Source organism: Artemia sp. Qi Xiang Cuo, chromosome 1 (assembly GCF_049724085.1).
Source record: "Artemia sp. Qi Xiang Cuo chromosome 1, ASM4972408v1, whole genome shotgun sequence".
Taxonomy (NCBI): domain Eukaryota; kingdom Metazoa; phylum Arthropoda; class Branchiopoda; order Anostraca; family Artemiidae; genus Artemia; species Artemia sp. Qi Xiang Cuo.
Window position 1 is genome coordinate 76,565,167 of NC_142794.1, and position 25,694 is coordinate 76,590,860.

The following is a 25,694-nucleotide window of genomic DNA, read 5'->3' on the forward strand; positions in this document are numbered from 1 at the left end:
AGCCCTTGCCCTGAGGACGGTGGGGGGTTTTCTTCCTCAAAGACCTAATTTCCATAACTTTCAACTACGTTGAACAAAATGGCTATATTAAAATTTTGATTGGATGTGTTTGGGGAAATGGTGGGCGTGAAAGGGGGATTAGTTGCTCTCCAATTACTTTTGACTATTAAAAGGGTCACTAGCTCTTTGAATTTCCAATCAAATGCACCCTTTTTCAAGTTTCTATAAAAAAAAGCTTTCAATAGAAAACCTTATATACCCCAGGGTATTACTTAAAACCCTTGCCCTGAGGGCTCTGAGGGGGTTATCATCCTCAAAGTCTTAATTTCCATAACTTTCAACTATGTTGAACAAAATGACTATCTCAAAATTTTTATTGGATGTGTTTGGATAAATAGTGGGTGTGGAGGGGGTGTTAGTTGCCTTCCCATCACTTTCGACTATTAAAAAGTGTACTAGCCATTTCATTTTAAAATCGAATGAGCCTCTTATGAAGTTTCTACGACAACCCTTACTATAAAAACGTTATATGCCCCAGGGCATAACTTATAACCCTTGCCATGAGGACTGTGGGGGGTTGTCATCCTGAAAGACCAAATTTCCAGAACTTTCAACTACGTTGAACTACATGGCTATCTCAAAATTTTGACTGAATGCGTTTGGGGAAAATGTGGGCATGAGAGGGGGGTTAGTTGCCCTTCAATCACTTTCAACTATAAAAAATGGCACTAGCCCTATGAGTTTCCAATCGAATGAGCCTTTATTGAAGTTTCTACGACAACATGTTTTATAAAAATCTTATATGCCCCCAGGGCATAACTTACAGCCCTCGCCCTGAGGGTTGTGGGGGAGTGTCCTCCTCAAAAACATTTTCTAGCTGGAAATAAACTACGCTGAGCAAAATGGCTATCTCAAAATTTTGATTGGATCTGTTTGGGGAAATGCTGGGTGTTTAAGGGGTGCTTGTTGCCTTCCAATCTCTTCTGTCTATTAAAAAGGGCACTAGCCACTCCAATTTCCAATCGAATAAGCCCTTTTCGAAGTTTCCCTGACTTAGGCAGCGCTATTGCGCTGCCCATGAAAGCTCGCAATTAGTGGTACTTGAGTTTAAATTTGAAAATTTTATTCGTTTACAGTGGTGTCAATTTTCAGAAACGTAGAAATAGGAAGAGGGCAAGATGTGTTTTTCAAAATCGAGGGACGCAATTTTGGTGTTTTTTTTTTCGATGAAATTCCAAAACAAACCATTTTTCAACGGGAATACCATAGAAACATATTTTCAAAATCTCCAGGGGAAAAATGGGTCCTCTTAATTGACTACACTGTTGATTATCTTAATTTTACTCTCTTATTGATGTCTCATTAATGTTGGCAGAAATTAAGACTCCGAAAAATTATGTTAAATCTGATTTTTTAACTTAATTTGTCGGTGCTTCCAGACGTAAAGCCAATATTTTTGAGTTATAATCGGAATAATATAACTCAGAAAATAATATAAATTACTAGTATGCAATCTTTTGTCATAGACTGAATTCGTTCATTCTTCATTCGTTTCGCTCAGTCTTCATTCTTTTTTATATTTTTATTTTAGATTATTAAGCTGGCTAACACATGGGGTTTCTTCTTTTTGTATTGATCATGATCTCCCTAATGCCCTTTTGGATAAAACTCTTTTCGTTCAATATGCGAATTTCTATTCACATGAAACAAGCCTGAAAGCATAGAACATAATGTAAGGTTGTTTCCAGAGTACGAGAGAAAAAATTGCACAACGTTGACTCTGTGTGTATGATACTCTTTCTAGGAGGGGCGTAAACTGGGCGGAGGGGATATTTACCCCTTTCCCCAAATTTCGAAGAACACTTGGACGGGTATTTACATTGAACAAACCGGATAATCAACAACATTGCTCGCCCTCTTCCTAGACTTGGCAATTACAGTTCGCCTCCTCTCCCTGAATTTTTTAAAGTACCGAAGTCAGTGAAAATGAAACCTGGCTGTATGAACTGGCTAAGTGGAGACTGAAATAACCGTTTTAAGTATCATAAAAAATCGGAAGTTCAATTTTTAATAAAAGATACATGTATGTGTCGTTATGTGCTTTTTGGAAGCAATGGGTGACAGTTTATAACAAAATAAACGCGTGCTAAAAATTTGAAAAAATAGGCTAAAAAATGTGGTAGTTCAACAGCTTGTAGCGTTCCTTTGAAGTTGTCTTTTGGAATCAACAAATTGTCAATCGTTGAATTCTTATGGACAGAAACTGTTGTCACATTTAACTGATTAGTGGTCCTTTTTCTATTTTCATGGTTAATCGCGAAGACGCTGACGGTTATGTGGTACTACTTTAGAAACTTCTAAATTTTGAAAAAACCAAAAGAAAAATGTAAAAGAATCGTGTTCTTCAGGAATAAATAGATCAAAGACTGTTTTTATTTTGAAGTCTTTAGTATTTTAAGACCATGTGAGCTTGGCAGGTAAGCATTGATTAATTTTTGTACTTTTAGAAGTCCTGCCTACTTATATTAGTTGGATTTTTGCTGTAGAATGATAGTTCAATTAGTAAATAAATTTGGAGGTTAAACAAGCTAGAAATGATAATCAACCAAACCAGAGGAAACAAAAAACAAGGAAAGTTTTCAGCCAGGGAACAAAATATGCGTGGTACATTTCGGCAAAAATATACGCTATACAAGGCCATATCCAGAAGGGTTACGGGATTTGACTTCCCCCCCCCCACACAATAAAAACTGTTGTCCGACTCGTAAAAACAGAATAAAAAGGCATAAAACAAATTTTCGACGCGTTTTTTAAGTTTTCTTTTGTAAACTCACCTACCCGCAACCCCCCACCCCTGAAAAAAAAACCTAGATACACCTTTACCACTATACCATCGTCAGTGTAAGTAGAATGGATAAAAAATAGAGAAAAATGCGAGGCGTGGGAAATAGAACAAAAAATTAAGGACACAAAACAGATGTTGATAAAAGCAGCAAAATTTAATCTAAAATTCAACAAAAGTTTCTTTTTTTTATTCGATTGTTGTTGAATCAGGACATTTAAAATGATGAAGAAGGAAGTCGTTATTGGGCACCTCTCAAAAAACTCTTTGAAGGTCTTCAGTCAGTTTTAATAACACCATCCAGGTCTGACCAGGGGAATCATGGTTTCCTCAAGCCCATAGTGAGCTGCTTAATAAAGTTTATCTATGGATAAGAGCTTAGTCCATGCTGAGAAAATGTTCAGATCATCCAAAACGCTGTCAAGACACATGTAATGTGAGGGATCAAACCACTTTGTTCATAAGAAATGGCGCTTGGCACCTCGTCACTAAACTTTATGCCAAAAATTATACTAACACAATTTGTGTGAAAAATATCTAGCGTATCTTCTATTTATTTCTTTAGCGCCTTTGCTTCTAGCCTTTTAGTTTCCATGACAAATGACTGTTATCATTCAAAAAGAGAATTCCTAATCACTATCGAAGTCCTAACAACCCATTAGCTTGCCCATAAATATTCTCGTATTTGCCCTTAAAAGCCTGCCCAGGGCGAGGGAGTAGGGGAGAGGGGCGCTTAATACGCTGAATAAGAACAGTTCTAGACCACTCTCAAAATTTTTCCCTTAAATAAGCATCCCATGTGGGGTATGCCCCTACAATAGGGGCGTTACAGTTAAAGTGATTTTATCCCTTATCATAAAAAAAAAGAAGCTTTGTCTTGTAATGTTCAGTTTGATTAATCCCATCTTGCACTAAACTAAGTACTATTGGAGTTTTTTTTCTCCTTTTAAAGAGGATAACCTTTTGTTGTGTTTAAGCATTGTACTATCAAGGGAGGCTTTTTCTTCTATTCTGTTTGTTTCGCATGTTCTGTTTATACTTCAAGAAAAGAAAGAAAGAAAAACGCTTTGTGAGAACGCCCTAAAATATAATACAATAGAATTTTTGTAAAGCTTTCGTATAAGAATTCTCCAAAGATCTTCCATAAAATTTATATTTTTTCTTGTGATTCGCAAAAGATATTTTGGTTAAACTGACTTGATCTGCTTTAGATGAAAATAAGAATAGACCGAAACACACACACACACACATATATATATATATATATATACATATATATATATATATATATATATATATATATATATTATATATATATATATATATATATATATATATATATATATATATATATATATATATATATATATATATATATATATATATATATATATATATATATATATATATATATATATATATATATAAATATATGTATATACAAAAAGGGCGTGTGTTCTACCACTCAACACATTTAGGCCATAAAAATATGCAAAAAGAACAGCCTGCCTTTTGCCATGTCAAAACGGATTTCAATTTTTGGTGCTAGCCTTACGTAAATAAACATTTTGAAGGCCGTTCTTAAATTAAGGCTATAGAACAGACTTGTTGGTATGCAATAAACTACAGACAACATGTGTTTTTGCGGCACCATTGCGAATTCCTTCCAAACCACCAGCAAAAACTTTGTAAAGTGTTTGATTCAGGCAAAACCGGTCGCTTAGGGGTAATATTTCTAAACCTTTAATTGGTTACCCTTGTTAGATGTTGGGTTTTTTAACCCTTTCGCGTATTGCAATTCTTTTTATATATCCTGTATCTCTCTCATTCGCGTCAAATGGGTGGATGACAGTTGCCCCCTAAGATCCCCCCCCCAGATTTTGAAAAAATACTTAATTATTTTTGTTCATTTTATATTTTTTTTTAATTAAAAAAATTAGAAAAACGAAAAATAGCAACCCCTTGATTTTCCTTGAATTCACTCTAATATACGCCACTAATATATTCAGGCAATTTATTCAGGGCTTTTTTTTTATAGCTTTTCAGATGAAGTTGGCCGAGTGAAAACAGCTTTTCCTTCACCACATTTGACATTCACTGAGAACAGTCATTTCAAATATAACTAATTCACCATTGAGGCTTAACCTCCTAAGACCCGAAGTTTGACTTTATGACGTAGAATTATCAAAGCATATGGTCATTGTCAGAAAATGTTTGGATTTCAAATACTTTCTCCAAAGGAATCCCCCTCCTCCCCTTATCGGAAACCCACGGGGGTGGACATTCGGTCTTAATCCTTGGAAAAGTCGATTTTTATTAAAAAAGTATTTTTGTGTCACACCTTTATTTCACACAACAAACGGTTTAAAATAAATTTACAAATGAAACGAATTGAAGTAGTTTTTGTCACCAATAAGACATCGAAAATTACGTATTGTGCACAATACCATGGAGCCTTCTTGTCGCAACCTGAGTTTTGATACCTGAGAGCATTCTTCAGATTTCGTATTTAGATGAATAAATGCCTGTTCTAGGGAACTCACGAGATAGAGCTCAAAATCACTTTGGCTGATTGAAGCCTTCAGACTTAGTGTAATGAAGTCTCTTCACCAAATAAGGGTATTCAGCAAAGAGTTAGCCACATTAAAGCAGGATGTTTTCTTCAGCACTTTGAAATAAATCAATGTTTTTTATTGTCACTACCGTTACCTGTTACTTTTTGCTGCTTTAATTACCTTATGTTTTCGCTAGCCAGCAGTTCAAGAAAACCGTTAGAACGATCAACATCAACGATATGACAAACATGACGCACTGACTATTTCTTTGTCCAGGCTGTAAATCATCAATACGAGATCCCATGGTAATTGATGTCCCCCCCCCCCTATTAAGTTAATGAACTTAGAACTTGATGAATTCACAGCACTTGATTTCTAAGCCAATCTTTATGTTCTTACCACAATATCTTGCAATTGTTCCTTCGTCTATCCTTTCACGATTTGATGCAAGTAACAGAGGCTCGTTGTCGTATTTCTTCGTGACTGCTATCATCCGACCTGAGTGGTCAGAGATATGACTTAAGTGAAAAATGTGTCATACCCAGACAGCTTTTTATTATCAGGCCACATTTACTCAGTTGTTACTTTATCAGCAAATTACATGTCTTAAACATATATGGAAGTAAAAATCTGAGACATACAACACCGTCTCAGTGAGACGGTGAATATTTGCAGCACCAAGACCAAGTATTCTTATTTTGGCACTGTATAGGTGGTTTGCCCCTGGTACATCTCAAGATCAAGCTTGTCGTTGAACAACCTGTTATGTACAAGTTTCAAGTACTCCAAAGATTGGGCTTATAGTCACGTTGGTCATCTTTTACCCTCCCCCCCCCCCTCCACTCCGAAAAAAATACCACTTTTAGTGTTTGGTAATCACGAACGCCTTTGAAGTTGATTCTGATGATGAAACAGGGAACACTTCATACTAGCATAAAGATTTCATTGACGCGTTATTTGGCTTAACGCGTTAACCATGTTGAAGAATATTTTGATCTCTTCTGGGGTTGCACCCTGCGTTTTGTTGGTTTACTGAATCATATGGCAACTAATTACAAAAGGTTTGCTCAAACGTTTGTTAGAAAATATTTTACAAGAGAACTACTTGTTGCTTCACTTTGGATGTGACCCGCAATCTACTTCTGACCTTTCTACGTCACGGCTTTTCTCAAGCTTTGAGCCATTATACCACTTCATTGCTGCTTATTTGCTCCTTAAGATCAATACTAAGGTAAGCCATCCTCTACATCACTTAATTCATCAGTCTTTTGGTCAACGATATCAGAGTTCAAAGGTATTAAAGAAAATTGCAAAAACATACAATCGCATCTCCTAGATTTTGACAAATACATTTTTGTCCCTCCTCCTAATTTCCTTGAATTTACGTCACTGATCTAATCCAGCTATAAATCTATGGGCAAGACACAGTTAAGTCCTGTCTTCGTTAAGACTTTTTCAGGCAAAGTCGGCCAAGTTAAAATAGCTTTCCTTTCATTGCATTTGCCATTCCCTGAAAAAGGGTCACTTCAGATGCACCTTATTTGCCTTCAAGCCTTACAAAGCATCAATACAGACGCACCAAAAACCACGGGGACTTCGTCTGAAAAGCCCATAATGAAGACATGGTTTTAGCATAGATCTTCAAATTTTATGCCGAGAGCTAAGATATAACCTTTACTGTTTATCGAGATAGTTTATATTGCTCGTAATCTTTCTTTCATTCAGCATAAGAAGATACTACCTAGTAACATGCAATAGCTACATTATTCAAGTAAGCATGATGGATGGCCTTTTTCTTTTTTTTTTACTTTTTTCTTTATTGCTGTTTCTCGGAAGACCAATTAAAGTCACCCAAACCTTGTCTAGGGGCAGGAAAGCTGTCTGAGGGGCGCAGCAACGGTATATTTCTTGCCAAAAAGCAACGGCCATGTCTTGATTTCAATATAACAACGGGTAAAAGGTGGTTTTAATAAAAAATGTAACTAAGACAAAATTCAGGCCAGATGATTTTGTATCACCTCTTCCAGGGCTTGAGTGTTTTGTTTAAATACATCGCTAGAACTTGGAAGAGACGTAAGGCTCCACTGAATGATTTTTATCCTGAATTATTGAAGGTTTTGTGGGTGGCATTTATTAATTTACTCATTTTCTTATGTAATTATGTGGCCTTTATTCATTCCCACTGGTTCTTAAAATAAAAAGATAATCAGAAATAACTAACTCTCAATGTTGTATAATAGTATTAGCATTTCTGAATCACGCCTTCAAAACATTTGATGCTATAAGTTAATTAAATAAAAAAAACAAGTTTTTTTTTAACTGAAAGTAAGGAGCAACATTAAAACTTAAAACGAACAGAAATCATTCCGTAAATGAAAGGGGTTGTGCCCTTCTCAACGCCTCGCTCTTTACGCTAAAGTTTTTTTATTGTTTTAAAAAATAGAGTTGTGAGATAGAGTCAAACTTTAGCGTAAAGAGCGAGGCGTTGAGGAGGGGACAACCCCTTTCATATACAGAATAATTTCTGTTCGTTTTAAGCTTTAATGTCGCTCCTTACTTTCAGTTAAATAAAAAACTTGTTTTTTTTATTTAACTTCTGATCATTTTTGGATTAAAACAGGTTTTGATTTTGGCTCACCGTATATGGATAATTAAAACGAAATTGGCATATTAATTTTACTTTTTTTTTGTTAAATGGCTTTCCCAAAAGTTTTTTAGTTTTATTTACGAACGTTTTTATTAGTAATAAATATACGTAACTTACGAATTAACTTACGTAATGAACTTCTATATTCATATATTTATATTACATATAATAGGGGGTTCGCCCCTAGTCAATACCTTGCTCTTTACGCTAAAGTTCAAATTTTTATCCAATTCTTTAAAAATAACATCTTAATCCCAAAGGCCGTTAATTAGAATAAATAACTCTTATGAAAGTACTAAGAAATCTTTGGCTTACAGAGCGAGGTATTAACTAGGGTTCAAACCCAATCATAGACCTAATAATTTCTGTTCGTTTTAAGTTTTGATGCTGCACCTTACTTTCAGTTGAAAAACTTGTTTTTTTTATTTAATTTCTGATTGTTTTTTTTAAAATAATGCTGGGAAATCCGGTGCCCCCTTCATAGCAATGTCACTTCCCCACGAAAACTTCCTCCATGAAAAGATCTTCCCACGTAACCCCCGAACCACCACCCCCTCCCCACTATCAGAAAAAATCCCCCTTGAAAACGTCTGTATACTTCCCAATAACCAATACTATATGTAAACATTGGGCAAAGTTCATAACTTGCAGCCCTTCCCCCAGGGACATCGGGGGATTAAGTCATCCTGAAAGACATATAATTATTATATTTTTCGACCATGCTGAGCAAAATGGCTATCTCAAAATTTTGATCGGGTGGCTTTGGGGAAAAAATTAGCATAGGAGGGGGCCTAGTTGCCCTCCATTTTTTGGTCACTTAAAAAGGGCATTAGAACTTTTAATTTCCGTTCAAATGAGCCCTCCCACAATATTCTAGTACCACTGGGTCGATACGATCACCCCTGGAAAAAAAAAAAAAAAAAAAAAAAAACAAGCATCCTTCATATTTCTTTTGGAAAAAATAAAAAATTCAACATTTTGCAGATAGGAGCTTATCAGTGTACTCTGATACACTGAATCTGATGGTGTGATTTTCCTTAAGGTTCTGTGACTTTTAAGGGGGTTTCCCCCTTTTTTCAAAAATCAGGCAAATTTTCTCAGGCAAGTAACTTTTGATAAGTAGGACTTAACGTGATGAAACTTATATACTTGAAATCAACATAAAAATCTGATTCTTTTGGTGTATCTATTGGTATCGAAATTCCGTTTTTTGGAATTTCGGTTACTATTGAGCCGGGTCGCTCCTTATTTACAGTTCGTTACCACGAACTGTTTGATTTTACAGTGTATTTCTTGCTTGTGATTTTCTGAAATATGCAATTTTGTGACAAGTCTAAAGGTGCTACTTTTATCATCAGGGCAAGATGCTTACACCGTTGGGCCTTTTAAGTTTCAGATCTATTCATTTGCTGAGACATCACTTGGACTTTTTCTTAGAAAATTATCTAAATTTTCTTTAGAACTAGTAAAATTCTCAGTTTCCTCCTGTTTTGAGGCTCTATTCTTTCAATACTTAAAATAAAACTTCATAAAAAAATTGAAAATGTAATTCAGTATAAGGATAAACCTGAATCTTAGCTACTGGATGAAAGTAAAATTGTGGTTTTAGGTTGAAACATAAAAACCTCAGGGTTACGCGAAAACGAAATGCCGAAGATTTGCACAGGAAGTATATATTGTAAGACAAGGGTGGAAAAGACAAATTTAATTCTCATCCAAATCCTTATGCCCAAACCACATCATAGTTACATCTGTCGGTGAAAAAAAAGCCAAATTTCATGAATGACGTGGTTTTTTTTTATTTTGGTGCCAAACCAGTATTTCAAAAGCAGATAATTAAAATTGCAAGAAATTAGTTTAAAGAGTTTGCACCAACACTAGTTTGTGTCCAACTGTTCTCTACTAATACTATATTTTCTTAACTTTTGTCAGACTCCTCTCAAGAACCACTTTTCTAAGTTTCCATCTTTTCTAGTTTTAAAAAGTACGCCTTAAACCTTGACTCTGATTGGTCAGTCAAGAAATTTATGCTTGAAACTTGAATAATGTTCAACTCGATAAATTACGAACGGTGAAAATAATTGACGCTGTAGTCGTTCGTAGTTTTGATAGACAAGTGTGACAATAATGTGGCCTTGACATTAGACTCCTTAGGTAGGGGGCAACGCTCATACAAAGGTTACGCAAGGTCATTTAACCTTTGTCCAAACGAATCGGAGTTATGTATTTGGAAAAAGAAATTGTGTCACGGAGAGAGGGATTCTAATCCTTAGTACGAAAGTAAGGACAGGGCAACTAAAGCTAAGAAGTAAAGGCAGTACATTTTAAATGTTATAATTGTAAAAGTCATAAAATATTCAAAAATTGTTTTTGTGCAAGGGCTTGTAAAGATGGTTCTTCTGTGCGTATTGCCCGCTGCGCACGCAACTCGACTTTTTGGTTTCAGCCTATCCTAGATGTTGGGGCATATTAAATCATTTTACTTAGATTCTGTATAGAGTATTATTTAGTGCTTATTGATGTCATACTACTTTAACACTACTCTTATTGACTCAACGAAATAAATGCAAATGACTGCCTCAACTGAAGCAAGGCATTTAAAAATACCAGTCTAGCATCAAAATAATGCCATTATTAAATCGCAAAAGTATGTGAAATTCTTTCGCCTAAGTTCTGGTCTGATAAAAAGTAAGCGAATAAGTGGATGCCAAAAAAGGTATCTGCTATTGGCGGCAATGTTTACTGATTAGATATCTGCTTTTAGTGCTGCTTTTTAGGCACATGTTTGTGCAAATTCTCGTTTTCTGACAGAATAGCTTCTTGTGGCTTTTTCACATTTCCTATTCATGTCATCGTATTGACAGATTGCAGAAACAGCTGAGATACACTGTTTCCTATTTTTATTCTGAATGATGATTTAGCTTGTTATCTCGCTTCTCCTGATACTAATATTTACACTGTCATACTAGCTTACCCGTCGCACATTGCTGCAACATCAAAAGATAAGAAATTCAAGGAAAATTTCCCTTCTGACCCCCCCCCCCCAGATAATTATCTAGTGGAGAATTCTACTAGGGTAAGTTTTTCCCATGATCAATTCCCCATGAAAAATTCTCACAGCAAGAATCCCTTCCCCCTCCTCGTATCAATAGGGAATTAGAGATCATGTTTTTAAATTTTTAAATATTTTAAAAATTACTACCAGAAAATGTTCCTTGCGGAAAAATTCTCCCTCCTCCAAAGACAATTCCTCCGTCAGAAATTTTCTCCAGGATACTCCCCCCCCCCCGCGAAAAATTCTCCTCCAAAAATTTCCCCGGCCATTCCCCCCCCCCCCGTAAAAGTTCTCCACGTGTAAAATAACGATCGTCTTTTTTAAATTTAAAAAGTTTTTAAACATTTTGGATTGTTAACTTACCCCTTGGGGGTTGTTGTATAATTTATATCCAAAGGATGTGAATAATGTCAACGGAAGGGATAATTTAAATCAAGAAAACGCGAATAACCTGAATTAGACCCCGGCACAGCGCCCGCGGATCGACCGAACGCAGCCAACGAGAGGCCCTTGTGACCGCCACTGAAGAGTCGCTACGCCACCAGCGTGCCAGAGGCGCCCTGTCGCCGGCAGAGGCGGCGGCATTCGGCCGACTTTAAATTAATTTTGCGGCAATTCTTTGTTGCGTCAACCGCAAAGTCGGAGCTTGTCTTTCTCGTGTGGTTTAGTATTTCGATTCTCCTGATTAGAAATCAAGCAGGGCTTGCACTATGCCCAAAATTTCGGGTATTTCCCCGAAAATCTATGCGTCAACCCGAAAAAAAAATTGGTTCCCCGAATCCCCGAAAATCACCCAATCACGGTGCCACCCATAGCGATTTATCGCCAGTGACTTCCCCTGCCAAATATTACTTTGCATACCATAATTCTTTACTACTCTCTTGTTCGTTAATTTTCGTCTCTTTTGTTACTTTGCATAAAAACCAGACAGAGGCAATTACAATATACATAGTTCTTCATATACTGATAAAAAAAAGTATTGTCTTTATGAAATGAGATAAAATAATTTCGAATGCAATTTCCCAATTGCTATGTCTTACATCATTTTTAGTCAAGAATTTTATTTTTCGAAATAGAACGCATAGAATGCAAGTTGAATAGAACGCATTCACTACTATACAGCTTCAGTTGGATTTTGAAATTGATAGTCAACAGATTGTTTCTACAGCTTAATCGTAAGTTTGCAGAATTTTGTTTTCTTTCGCTGTTTTTAGATAAGATTTTCTTGATGTTTAATACACAATTGCTGAACGCCTGATAGATTAAAGAAAATACATTCTTCTTTCTGAAAAATTTTACCCCTCCCCCCAAAAAAAAAAAATATTTTATTGAGACAAAATTTAGCTATAGAATAATATATTTAAAAGGTTGGGTAATTAAAGATTGAAACGGAAGTTAACCCAAAAATATTATTCGTAAAAAAATTGGAAGTTATTGCCCATAGGGGGGGGGGAGATAGGGGGCTGTCATTTTAAAATGATAATACCTCCCTTTTTTAATTGAAAGCAGGGATGCCAAAAATATCATTATTTTTTTCATTTAAAATGGAGACGGAAGAAAATGATATCAAATTCCCTGGGAAAGACCATTGAAATATTTTGATAGAGCCATGGCCCTTCATTGGGACTTGTTCATTTTCTTGGGTATTTTGCAATTTCTAATAGGCCAGTGGCCTAAATTGGCTTTTGTGTGTGCTCCCTTTTAATTAGATTCTTTGGATCTTATTGAATGCCACGGCGAATCTATGACTCATTTTCCAATAATTTGAGGTATATCTGAATGATTTCGAAATTTTTGTTCTTGTCAGGGGTGAATCCAGGATTTTTAGGTGGGGAGGCGCAAAATAGGTTGATTGGAAAAATTTTTTAGGGAGGGCGCAAAATAGGTTGATCCGATTAACTTGCGTTAGGAGCAAGTTTATTTAACGCAAACTTGAGTTAATTAAGTTAATTACATTACTTTAGACTACGCTAAGGGGCACGCGCGCCCCTCACCCCCTCTGGATCTGCCACTGGTTGTTGTCATTGTACCCCTTTACTCATACCTTAATTTTTTTTTTCAAGGAACACTAAGCTGTTTAGCGTTATTTCACGTTTTCGTTTGAACCATATAGTGACCTAGTAAATTATTAAGTAAATTAATTTTTCAACGTAAAGCTAAGACGGTATTCTATCAAGGTGGTATCCAGAGGGGGAGGGGGATAAGGAGCTATTATATTTAAGTGATAGTACCTTGAAGATTTTTTATTGAAAGAAGAGATGCCAACAAGTTATTTCTTTTTTAGTTTAAAGTAGAGACGGTATTCTATCAAGGTGGTATCCAGAGGGGGTGGGGGGTAGGGAGGAATTATATTTAAATGATAATATCTCAAATTTATTTATTTTTTAAAGCAGGGATGCTAAATAGTTAATTTTTTTTATTTAAAGCAGAGACGGCATCCTATCAAGGTGGTATCCAGAGGGGGAGGGGGTTAGGGAAGTATTATGTTTAAATGATAATATCTAGAATTTTTTTATTGAAAGCAGGGATGCCAAGAACATAATTATTTTTTTAATTTAAAGCAGAGACGGATCTTAATGAACATTATATGGCTGCTTTAAAAAAATACAAAAGGGAGTGTGAAGGGAGGTGAGAGACTTTTACAAGAATATGACAGTTTGGTTGCTACCAGTAGCTACTAGGTGGAGTACCCTATGAAAGTGTACTGTCAATGAATAGAGGAAGTAAATTTGAAAATTTAAGCTATGATTTGAGAAAGGCTGATAAAAACATTAATGTTTGCGGTCAACATTGATCGCACCGGCGGCGCTCCGCCGACATCTTGCCGGTGGCGCGCCGCTGCTGCTGTTTTTGGCCCCGTCGCCGCCGGTCTTCCCTCATCGGTGTGGCACTGGGGTCTAATGTCAATGGTAGCAGCTATAAAGTATTTGTATTTAGGGATCTTTAATTTCAGTCAGGGAAAAATTAATGAGAGGGCCAGGGGGGTGGGGGTACCTGAAATCTTCGTAAGAGTGTACTCCTCATTTGATTCCGTGGTCTCACATTGCCTTTCCTGGGCTCCTTAAGACAAAGTCCATCAATATAATCCATATAAAGGGGGATAGAACACAACCCTGTTTAACTCCTGATTTAATACAAAACCAGATGCTAACCTCATTTCCTACCTTAACTGCAGCAGTGTTATTCTCGTACATAGCACTAATCACTTTAATGTATTTGTCTGGTATACCATACAAGGATAAAACATATTCCAAAGCTCTACAATGAGCAAAATCAAACGCTTGCTCATAATCTATAAAACTAAGGACCAAGGGTGTTTGATAAATCAGGAACTTTTCAATTATTAGCCTAATAGTGAAAATTTGGTCGCCACATCCTCTATCTTTTCTAAAACCGGACTGTTCTTCTCTTAAAACTTTATCTACGGCATCTCTCAGTCTAAAAAGTATCATATTACTAAGTAATTTACTACCTACAGAGACCAGACTAATGCCTCGATAATTACCACACTCACTTAGATCACCTTTCTTATAAAGTGGCTTAATTAAGGTTTTCCTAAAATCATTAGGTACTTCCTCTTTTTCAAAAATCATATTCATAATCTTCAGTAACTTATTTCTAACCTCAGAGCCACCATATTTAAGAAACTCATTTAACACCCTATCAGCACCTGGAGCCTTATTATTTTTAAATCCTTTTAGTACTGTTGCTAATTCCTCCTCACAAAACAAATCTTTCTTCACATCCAAGGTATCACACACTTTTTCATTTTCCTCTATATATTTTCCTGCAACTCGATCTCGGTTAAGCAAATTCTCAAAATGTTCGGCCAATCTCTCTTTAGTTTTTTCCTTATCGCTAATTGCGGCCCCGTTCCTATCTTTAACTTGGCCAAGTCCGGATTGGTTCCTCCCTTTCAATCTATTAACATACCACTAAAATATGTGACTACTATGTCATCTTGATAGATCTTCAAGACATTCAATAATTTTATCCATTGCCTCCACTTCATACTTTTTCAGTCCATATTTTAATATCTTCCCCACCCTCCTTATATTCCTTTTGTTTTCATATAATCTATTACTCAGATAATTCTTGTACAAGTCCTTTCTCTTTTCTATCAAACATAAAGCTTTTTCACTAATATTCTTAGCTGCAGTTCTAGCTTTCTTCCCTAATACACCTTCAGCAACTTCACAAATTATTTTAAAATTATTCCAACCATCTTCCACATTATCAAATTTTAAACTCTCAAGTTTAGTATTCAACTGTACCTGGAAATTTTCTCTCAAATTCTCATCCTGGAGTCTACCAACATCATAACTTCCCGAGAGGTAGTTCCCCTCCCAATATTTCAGCTTTATATTAACCCTTGACACTACTAAATGGTGATCTTTACTTTTAACATCAATAACGGCACTCCTATATACCCTAGTATCTTGTATTGATCCTGCCAGTCTTCGGTTTACTATAACATAATCAATAAGGTTTGCTGTCTCACCATCAGAGAAATGTAGAGGGAAAAAATTATTTTTATAGTTGCAATTTCGGTAAATTTTGTTTTCTGTTACATGTCTTCTGAATGAAAAAAGAAGTGAACCTAATTGGAGGGATCGCCCCATTAATTTAAAAAAAAATACATTTTTTGTATTTTCATCGAAAAAACTAGAAAAAAAAAGATTACCATCCCCCCCCACACACACACTATATTATCAAAGTTTCTTTCTGTATCTTCATTAGAAAGAGAAAAAACATTGCCCCCTTACATTTGGAGATACAGATGGGAAATCCTTCTGCATTTAGCACCCATATTCATATTTTTAAATTGCGCAAATTATATCATACAACTTACAGCCACAGATATCCCCATTTTTTTTTTAGTTTTTCTTATTTGTATTCTTTTCATGTTGTCAAGCCTTCTCCCTGATTTATTTCTAAAAAAAATTGCTATGCAGGCCTACTAGAGAAAAATTGTCCTTATTAAAATGACCAAGGGACTCAAGGATGCACCCACTTTGAGAAAACATGTGCACCAGCCGACGCGTGCCAAGCGTGGCGAAAGTGTGCCAAGTATGGCGAAGCTATGCTACACAGGTGGTGTTATGAGATGCACAACAGGTGATGGAAAGTCGGCACCCCCTCGGAATGGCTTCCTAAGCTACAGATTTGAACACATTAAACTCAGTTTTACGTATAGAGAAACATCTTTAGCCAAATCGTGTTCTTCAAGCACTTGGATTTTCCTGTCAAAATTCCAATTAACAAGTATCAATAATTTAAGTGAAGTACTTAGATAAGAAAAAAAGTTGTGCACAAGGAAGAAATCTTTGAAACGTGGGTTTTGATACCGAAACGCAAGAAAACATCATTGACTTGAAAATAAAATACATATTAAAACTAAAAGCGTCACTGACTTAAATTGAAATGAAACCTGGACGATGCTAACATTCTTTTAGTGAGGAACAAATTGAGGATAGCCCATTTTGATAAAGCAAATCAATTAGTTTTACAAATCGAAAAAAAGGAGGACGGAGGAAGATGAAACCATGGACGCCCATAAGGAGGAGCAAAGGCGGCCTCTGCCTTATATTTTTATATTTTTGTTTTGAGATTTCTGTTATACAACATTGGAAGTGCCGATTTGACCATGTAAGCCTCCCCTCCCCTAAAATTTGGCTTTTGGGGGCCCATGGATAAAACAGGCCTGTGGGTAGACAGAAGTACAAAAACTTACAATAAGCACCCTTTTTAATTGAGGACGGTAGTGATTTACTTATCTCTCAGTATACGTACTTCTGTATTTACACATCACGTCTTTTAGCTCGACTACAGGGTAAGAATGAAGCTATATTCCGTATCTTAAAGCCCTCGAGGGGCAATTGCCATCAACTGCTAGAAGTCCATCGAATTCATCCCCAACAAGAAGAGGAAACGACACGCATCAGAAAGCTGTTCTGGGAGTGGTGCTTTTTGCGTTCTTCAAATTATAGTAAATGTTCTACGAACACAGTTTAGATTAGCCTTACAAGCTTAAAACTCGATATTGTGGCCACAACAATAATCGCAATGCAGTAAAGAGCGAACCACAACCCGTAGTGGCCCTAAGTTAAAATAAAAACACAATAAAAAAAAGAAACTGTATAGCGAGAAAAAATTGTCGTTTAATGCTGATTCAAGAATAGTAAGTATTACCTCGATTCACCTCAATAATAAAAGTATATTGCAAAACAAAATTTATAGGAAAGAGATTGAAACCTTTGAAAACGGCCTTGGATCAAAAAGAAAATGGTACTATTGGAGTCACTAGGCCTGTTTTTTCACTCATCAATATGCTAAGAACTTACATCTTTTGTCAGAAAACGCTTAAAAGTGAAATCTTTGATCCAAGATCTTACATCTTTTGTCGTTTTTATGCAAACGCTGCTCTGATCAGCGGTCTGAGAACAATGATGAGTAGGCCTATATCATCAAAGTTCTCTCATCATTGTTCTATATAGCAGAACACTGGCGTTCTTCACACTTTTTGCTAACATTAGTGAGCTGTAAGATCTTAGAACAAAGATGAGTTAAAAAACAATAATACTTGCAGAAAGATGCAAGATCTTAGATGTAACATCTTAGTGCTAAAAAACGGTTCTACTGTGGTCAAAAACTTTTTACTGATTGTTTCGAATCCCACATGTTAAAACACTGGGAGAATCAGATTTTAACCCTTGTAAGCCTATCACTGACGCGTCTGTTGTTCTGAATTTCGAACTTCAGCACTTCGACCCCGCTAAGCTGTTGCTTAGACCACAGAAAAACGAAGAGTTAACTTGGGAAAACTCTTGCGGCTCATAACTTTTCATCTTCATCCTTTATATTTGTTCAAAATGCCAAAACTTAAAAAAATAATAAGGCTTTCCACTCTTTCTACTGACCCAGACTTGTTGGTACTTAGAAATAGTACCAACAGGTAAATACACAAACGGTAAAAAAAAGGTCTTTTTTCGCAATGGTACCTAAGGCAATACGATTGGTCCAAAAAAGTGTTATGAAAGACAATGCGATTCAAGCATACTTTTAAAACCGACATTAATCTGTCTTTTTGTCCATGTTTAATCTCCATAGAGAGGAATTGAGGAGAAAATACTTTGATAAGACTATGGACTCTATCAGGCTCTTGACAATCATCCCAAGTTTAACACCGCACCATAAGACTGTGTCGCATTGCCCCATTATCGTATTGCACCATAAACCAACGTAGTTAGGCGGCTGAAAAGAGGGGGTTTAAATAGCTATTCAAAAGAAGGTTAATTCAGATGTATTTCTCGTCCACTGTTATGCAAGATTTGGCAGGCGTAAATGATAACTCGATGTGGTTTTGTTCTACCTCTGAATGGAACGGAGTGATCGATAGTGAGTTTTCTGAAACTAGGGGATACAGAAGGACGGCAAGGGACGTATCAATTGTTCTTGGATTAGGAGTCCTTGCATCCAACTATGAAGATATGTTACCAGCACCTGATACTGACCACCTATTCCTAGGCAAACTCTTCATAACAAATGTCTTGTTTATGTAATTTTGTCATTGACATAAGATCTGCCCTCATATAAAACTCCCTTTGCTACAAAAAAAGAAAGAAATTTTATGCATTAATATTTTTTCTAGTACCCTCAATAGTTTTCATAAATTCGTTTACTACTGACCATGTTTTTCCAGCAGAGAGGTTTAATATAAGCAAATAGCGATGATTATTAACTATGTCGTATTTAAGAAATTTATTCCGACTAAATTGTTTAGCGTGACCTTAGTTTCTAAGTTGAATAGCAGTGAACGCTCAACGTATTTTAACCCCATTTTCAATTGCTTTAGCTGACTAGCTTGTATCACGAAAGAAACTCATTTTGCCCTACATAAGATTGCTTTGTTACAACATTAAAGAACTTGAGAAAATGTTGAAAATATGAATTAGCCAGTCTGCTTGAACTGCAAATTTATGCTCGTTAGTTTTTCGTGTTTCACACGCTAGACCATCATCAAAATCGATTTGTGGTTTTTCCAAAAACCTCTAAACCTAGTTCATTTATCTTTAATAAAATAACAGAGAAACGGAGTTTTCTTTTTAAGCGAATAATTAATTCATACTCAATTTCTTCTCTTAATGAGACATGCAAACTTATACCCGGGTAAAGGTATTTAGGCCCCTGCTCCATCCGATATGTTTTGATTTTATCTGTTTTATCAAATTTTTCAAATAATTTACCAGTTCTACCAGTTTTTCGAATCTGCCCCCCTGCCCTAAAGTCACCCTTCTCCGCAGTGAATTCCTACAAACGTGCCTGTGCGTTAAAACTAAACTTTAGCTCTCGCAGAGCTGAAAAGAAGAGCTTGAGATAAATGATATTCATCATTGAGATTGAGTTATATTTTGCTTTCTTTCTTTTTTTTTTTTTTTTTATTAACTGAAAACATGTATCAAACTTACCTCTAAACACTAATGTAGGCTATTTAAATTCTGATGTTTAAGGTAAAAAAAAAGAACTTCTTGATTGAAACCATGTTATTCCATAAATAAGTACTAGCCGCCCCCTCCATTTGTCATAAATCTCCCGCAACAAAATCCTTGCTGAGTATCAAACAGTCCGTGGTAATGAACTGTAAATAAGGAGCGATGTAGCTCAATAGTAACCGAAACTCTAAGAATAAGAGTCTTGATAACAATAGATAGATCAAACAAATCGAATTTTGATTCTTATTCAAAATGTGTAAAGTTCCCCCAATTTAATGGCACCCATCTAAAGTTACGATCCTGAGAAAATTTGCCAATTTTTGAAAAAGGGGGTAAACACACCCAAAACATCAAGTGATCTTAATAAAATCACTCCAGCAGATTCAGCATACCAGAGAACCCTATTGTAGAGGTTTCAAGCTCCTGTGTATACAAATGTGGAATTTTTTATTTTTTGCCAGAACAAAGATCACGAATAGCGTGTTTATTTGCTTTGTTTCTTTGTTGTTGTTTTTTTTTTTCTCAGGGTGATCATATCAATTCAGTGATCGTAGAAGATCGGGAATGGCTCATTTGATAGGAAATCAAAAGTTCTAGTGCTTTTTTTAAGTGACCAAAAATATTGGAGGCCAGCTAGCCCCTCTCAAACGCTTATTTCTTTCCCCAAAGTTACCCGATCAAAATTTTGAGATAGCCATTCCATTCAGCAGCGTCGAAAAAATCTAATAGCTATGTCTTTGAGGATGACTTAACCACCACAGTCACCGGGGTAAGGGCTTCAAGTTATGAACTTTACCCATTGTCTACATTCAGTATTGGTTCTTTGGAAGTATACAGACATTTTCAGGGGAGATTTTTCCGGTGTGGGTCTGGGGGGTCTGGCGAAATTTTTCATGGGGTAAGGGAATTTTCCATGGAGGGGAGAATTATTTTAAAAACGATCAGAAATTAAATTTAAAACAAAAACAAAATTCAACTGAAAGTAAGGAGCAACATTCAAACTTGAAACGAACAGAAACTAATAGGTATATGAGGGGGTCACCCCCTCGTAAATACCTTACTCTTTACGCTTGTTTCTTAGTACTTTTAAAAGAGCTATTTATTTTAATTAAACGGACTTTGTGATTCAGGAGTCATTCTTACAGAATTTGGACAAAATTTGAACTTTAGCGTAAAGAGCGAGGTATTGACGAGGGGGTGTGTTTCTCATATTTGTAATAATTTCTGTTTGTTATAAAAAAGGAAAGTTTTAAAATGTATTTTGTCTTCAGTAAAGCAAAATTGACATTCAGGTCTTTACAAGGCGTAAGGGGTGTCAGCCCTAATCCTGTTTGTGTTAATTTCTGTTCATTTTAAGTTTGATTTGGTCATCAACATATTTTTGTTCATTTTGTGTTTCACATATTTATTGAGTGTGATTGGCGTTTGTTTTGCACTTGAACTGCTATTTGACTTCATTTGTGCTCGGCTTAGGTTTATTGTAGCTCTTTACTTTCCTTTAAAACTTCTTTTGTGGATTTTTTTTTAATTACTTTCTTTTTGTTTTTAGTTGACCGCTTTTTTTGTCGATTAATATAACGAAATTTCGTTCAATATACAAATAGCAAGCCAAAATTTTGATTCTTAAGGAGAAAAATGGAGAAATTTTTTAATTCTCGCTAAATTAAACAAGCATTTTCTGAGAAATGGAGAATATTTGCAAAACTTTTCTCTATAAGAATCAAGATTTTGGCTTGCTGTTTATATATTGAACAAAATTTTGCAACAACTCGTAATAATAGTTGTATTAAAGAAGTTTGGCTGGATTGGTACAGAGGGGCTAATAACTGACCGTCGCAGGTGTCCCTTCCTTCGTGCCTCCGGCTGTGCCTCCGTGCCTCTGGCACACCTGAAACAGGGTGTTCCTGGAAGCAAAGGAACACAGTTTTATCTTTGACTTATGGAAAGCGTACGGCGCGTTATTTACGACGGCAAACTTTCTCCTCTTGAGAGGTTATCTTTACTTGGTCGTGTTGTTTACTCCGTTCGACATTGGAGATCCTGGGTCCTAAAAAGTGGACATTATGCTTTGAACGAGAATGTTATTGCCACAAACCTTTACCATTGCCTAGAGATAAATATGCATTCCCTAGTGCTTCTCATTCGTCGATTCAAACGGCTTGGGCTCGAAAGTCTTTTCAAACTCTCCGACATAAATAGCCAACCGTGTGAAGATTTTTTTAGGAAGATGCGGTCTCAATCCAGCACTTACAGTACTGTAATAAACTTTTTGTTGCTCCAACTTCTACATTGAATTCGTCGATATGAAAGTATAACGGATTTTGAAGCTCAATATTCTAATGAACAGTTGTCCTTGCCCAAGGCCAAGCGGGTTAGATCCATTGGTGTTGTGTGTGTCAGTTGCGATTTTTCTTTGCCCGGGGACGATGAAATCAAGCTCGAGCTAGGGCGAGCTCGTATTGGAAGCCAGCGAATAAAGAAAGCCTTAATACCCGACGACGTACTTTCTGCTTTCGATCACCAAGTACCGAATGTTCGTCTTTCTGTACTTCCCGACAGTGACTCAAACGATGACTCAGAGGAAAATACTCTGTCCGATAAGCAGGAAAAGGCTTCCGCGACTGACACTGAATCGGGCTTGGAAAGTGACGGCATCTTTGAAGATTTGCCAATGATTGCTCACTGTGGGAAACACCAAGTTGAGAAAAATTGGGTTAGTGAGCCTGTGACGAACATGAAGAATTCTAGGTTTTGTCTTGTCAAGACTTCTGACGGCTCCATAACACCAATACAAAAATCCACGCTGTTGTGGCTTCTGAGGCAAAGCTCTGAGAAGCTGAGTAGTGACCGATTAAAACGGGTGAGGGTCCAGGGCCGACGAGTAGGACTACTTGAGTCACGACAAACCAATGCAGAGGTCGGTGTGAAATCGGAATTGCGTATCGGTGAATGATACTTTTACAGACCGGTTGGCAGGGGAAATAGAGTATTAATGGGCGGGTCATACAGTTTGGCTACTTGTCTGGGCGAAGATGCCACGCTGTTGACACGCAGAATATGGCGATGCCGTTCCCTGACGACATAGGAATTCTGTGCCAGTGGTTCCGGCTGAATGCTGATCTCACATTAACTGCCGCATTGGTAGACCAGGGTTACTGTGGCTCCAGCCTGCATATCATGCATTCAGCAGAACCCGTTTCTATGGAAATCGGCACCAACATTGTCTTTGGCTTTGACTCAGACGTCTTCACCAAGCTGAATTCATTTATCTAGAAGAAAGGGTTCCACTTTTTTGATGTCTCGTCAGCATCGCAATCATCAAGTTAAAAACGACACCTAAACCCAAAACTGACCTCAAGACCATAACCACCACCATCGCCATGTTCTGTGTGTCAACAAAGGGAATTTTTTTTAAAATTTTTCAGAGTGGTTGTTATTTTTTTCCCTCTCCTCCTCTCCACTCGGTGATATTTTAATACAGAAACATATTATTCTTACAACTTTATGCATTATCATATCACCTAAACTTCAAAAAAAAAAATTATTATATACCAGTCAATGTATTAGTGGACATGAAGGCACACTACCATTTAACTTTTTTCTTGCCAAATATCTATCGCTCCCCCCGTTCCAGGGTGTCCTTCCCCCTCTAGGAGACGCTGTTTTAGTTCAATACCCTCCTCAAAATGCCCTGAAAGTCTTAACTAAATACACTTAACGGTTATTCAGATACTGCAGATATGTCTTTTGACCATCTGGATGCAAATTGTCTTTTAATTCAATACAAAATGCCCCTCAACGTGCCCTGAGAGTTATAACTTACACTCTTAGCCACTCCTAAGCTTTTGCTGATACACCCTTGTGACAACGTGGTTGACCATAGTTTCTTTCATTTAGTTCAATATCCAACTCAGTATCCCTGAAAGTTTAATTTAATAAACTTAGCTTTTCCTTAGATATCGCAGATACACCCTTTTCACAACCTCGGATATACAAATTGTCTTTTGATGTAGTGAAATATAGGCCTACTCTTGAAAGTCCAACGTAAACCCTTTGCTGTTCCTAGGATATTGCACTGGTGCCTTTTTCACAGCCTGGATATACATAATGTCTTTTGATTTAGTTTCTAGTCCCCATCAACTTTCCCGGGGGGGTTCAACTTTTTGCCCAATTCTTTTACTGACATATTGCATCTATGCCCTTTTGACACCTGGATGCACTTAAACTCTTCCGATTTCGTTCAATAGCTGTGGTGGTAGCCCAATAAATTCTGTCACCCGTCATTTGTCTTTGTCGCTATGAAACCAATTATTTTAGATCTTACATTAAGCAAACTTCTCGAGTGTGTTCTGGATTGTACGGGAGTACCAATTTTTTTTCGGGAATTTAAGCAAGAAATATCCAAAACTTCCTGATCGTTTTGGATCTCAACGGGGTGGCAAGTCACTGGGGGCTGCAAAGCAGTCTCTAGTCCAATCAAAATTACCGGATAATGTTTAACGCTGAATTGTGCCTAATTGGTTTAGTAATTTCCTCAAAACTATGGACTAAAAAATCCCTCTCTCCACGCTCAGTACAAATTTTGATTCCCCCCTTTAAAGATTTTAGCTCATTACGATAGAGGAACCCAAGGCCAGAAGACTAATTTAGGCTACTCTCTTCCCTTCTTTTCCCTTTCACCTACCCTTAGGTTGTTCACGCTTGTGTATGCATTTTTAGGGGGAGGGGCATAAGTTAATGAAGACGGTAATAGAATATGAGAACCCACTGAAACAAACCACAATCTTTCTTTGGGAGGGACACGCCTTCTCCCACCCCCTTACGCGCAGCCTATATGCAAAATCACAAAATCCCTCAGTCGGTATTCTGGAAATTATTCAAATGGAGTTTTTTTTTTCTATTGTTCAGCTGTATATATTTTGCACATTCAGAGAAGAGAAGAGTGTTAGAGAGATATAGATTAAAGTTTGCTTAATTCAAGAAGTTTGCTTAATGTAAGATCTAAAATAATTGGTTCCATAGCGACAAAGACAAATGACGGGTGACAGAATGCATTGGACTTGCATAATTTGGGCTTTATATTTGCATTTTAGGGGAGGACTGAGGGTAAAGTTACGCTAGGCTACCGTACCCCTCCCCCTCCCTAGTATGCAAATACATAGCCCACATTAAATTATTATATAAACTAAAGTATTATATTCTCATCATGTTTTGGTAAAATTCATTGTGATTAACCTAACTTCAAGTCTCGAGTGTGTTCTGTATTGTACAGGAATGTCAAAAATTTAATGATAAGGCCCCCCCCCTCCAAAAAATTCTGCAGGCGTACCCGTCAACACTCCATATCCCCCCAAAATATCCAAGATTAAAATTATGCTCTGGTTAGAGCTGCATCAGGCTGGTAGTATGTAATACCCCACACAGAGAAATTAACAAATCACCTCAAAAGAAAACGAATCATATTCCGCACTGATTGTCACCTCCAAATGGGATAGAACAGTTTCTAACATCAGTAAAAACTTACCACTAATCATTCATACGCAGTCACGCTTTTACGGCACCAAGCAGTCTACCGCTTCACTACCACAGATTACACACTCGCGACCCGCTCTCGATCAGGCCCAACCAGGCAATCCAGGCTTGCTCGACTCTGCAAGCTAACTAAAACTCAAACTAGACTCAAATGCCGACAGTCTGAGAGAAGACAACAGCGTGGCGAAACACCGAGAAACTCGCCGCATCGTGAGGCAATTAGATGCTCGAAGTTTCTTAGAATCCTTGAAAGACATAACACCGATGCTAAATCCCTGTATGCTTTATTAGCTACTTGACGAAAAATTGAAGAAAAAAAGATATAAAGTGTATATTTTAATATTTGTGTTGCATTTGCCAAAACTTGTGCCAATTTTCACGAAGTAGCAACAAAGGCATATGCAGTCTAGACACGAGAAAGACATCAATCACCATTCGAACTTTTTGTTTCGTTTTTCTCACTGTAAACAAAATCGATTCAAATTTATATATTCTTTTACGAAACCAATCTGTCCTCGAGATACAATTTAATTTCTGTTTTTATCAACGAAAGGGTTTCTTCCTTTTCCGT

General features: G+C 36.7%; 1 protein-coding gene across 1 annotated transcript in view; it reads right to left on the minus strand.

The window, feature by feature from the left end:
- Positions 1-25,237, minus strand: part of AdamTS-A (ADAM metallopeptidase with thrombospondin type 1 motif A) — a 646,314-nt gene extending 621,077 nt beyond the window's left edge. The window contains exon 1 of the mRNA XM_089091831.1: positions 25,116-25,237. The gene's annotated coding sequence lies outside the window, so the exon portion shown is untranslated. The remainder of the gene's footprint in view (positions 1-25,115) is intronic.
- Between the last annotated feature and the right edge of the window lie 457 nt (positions 25,238-25,694).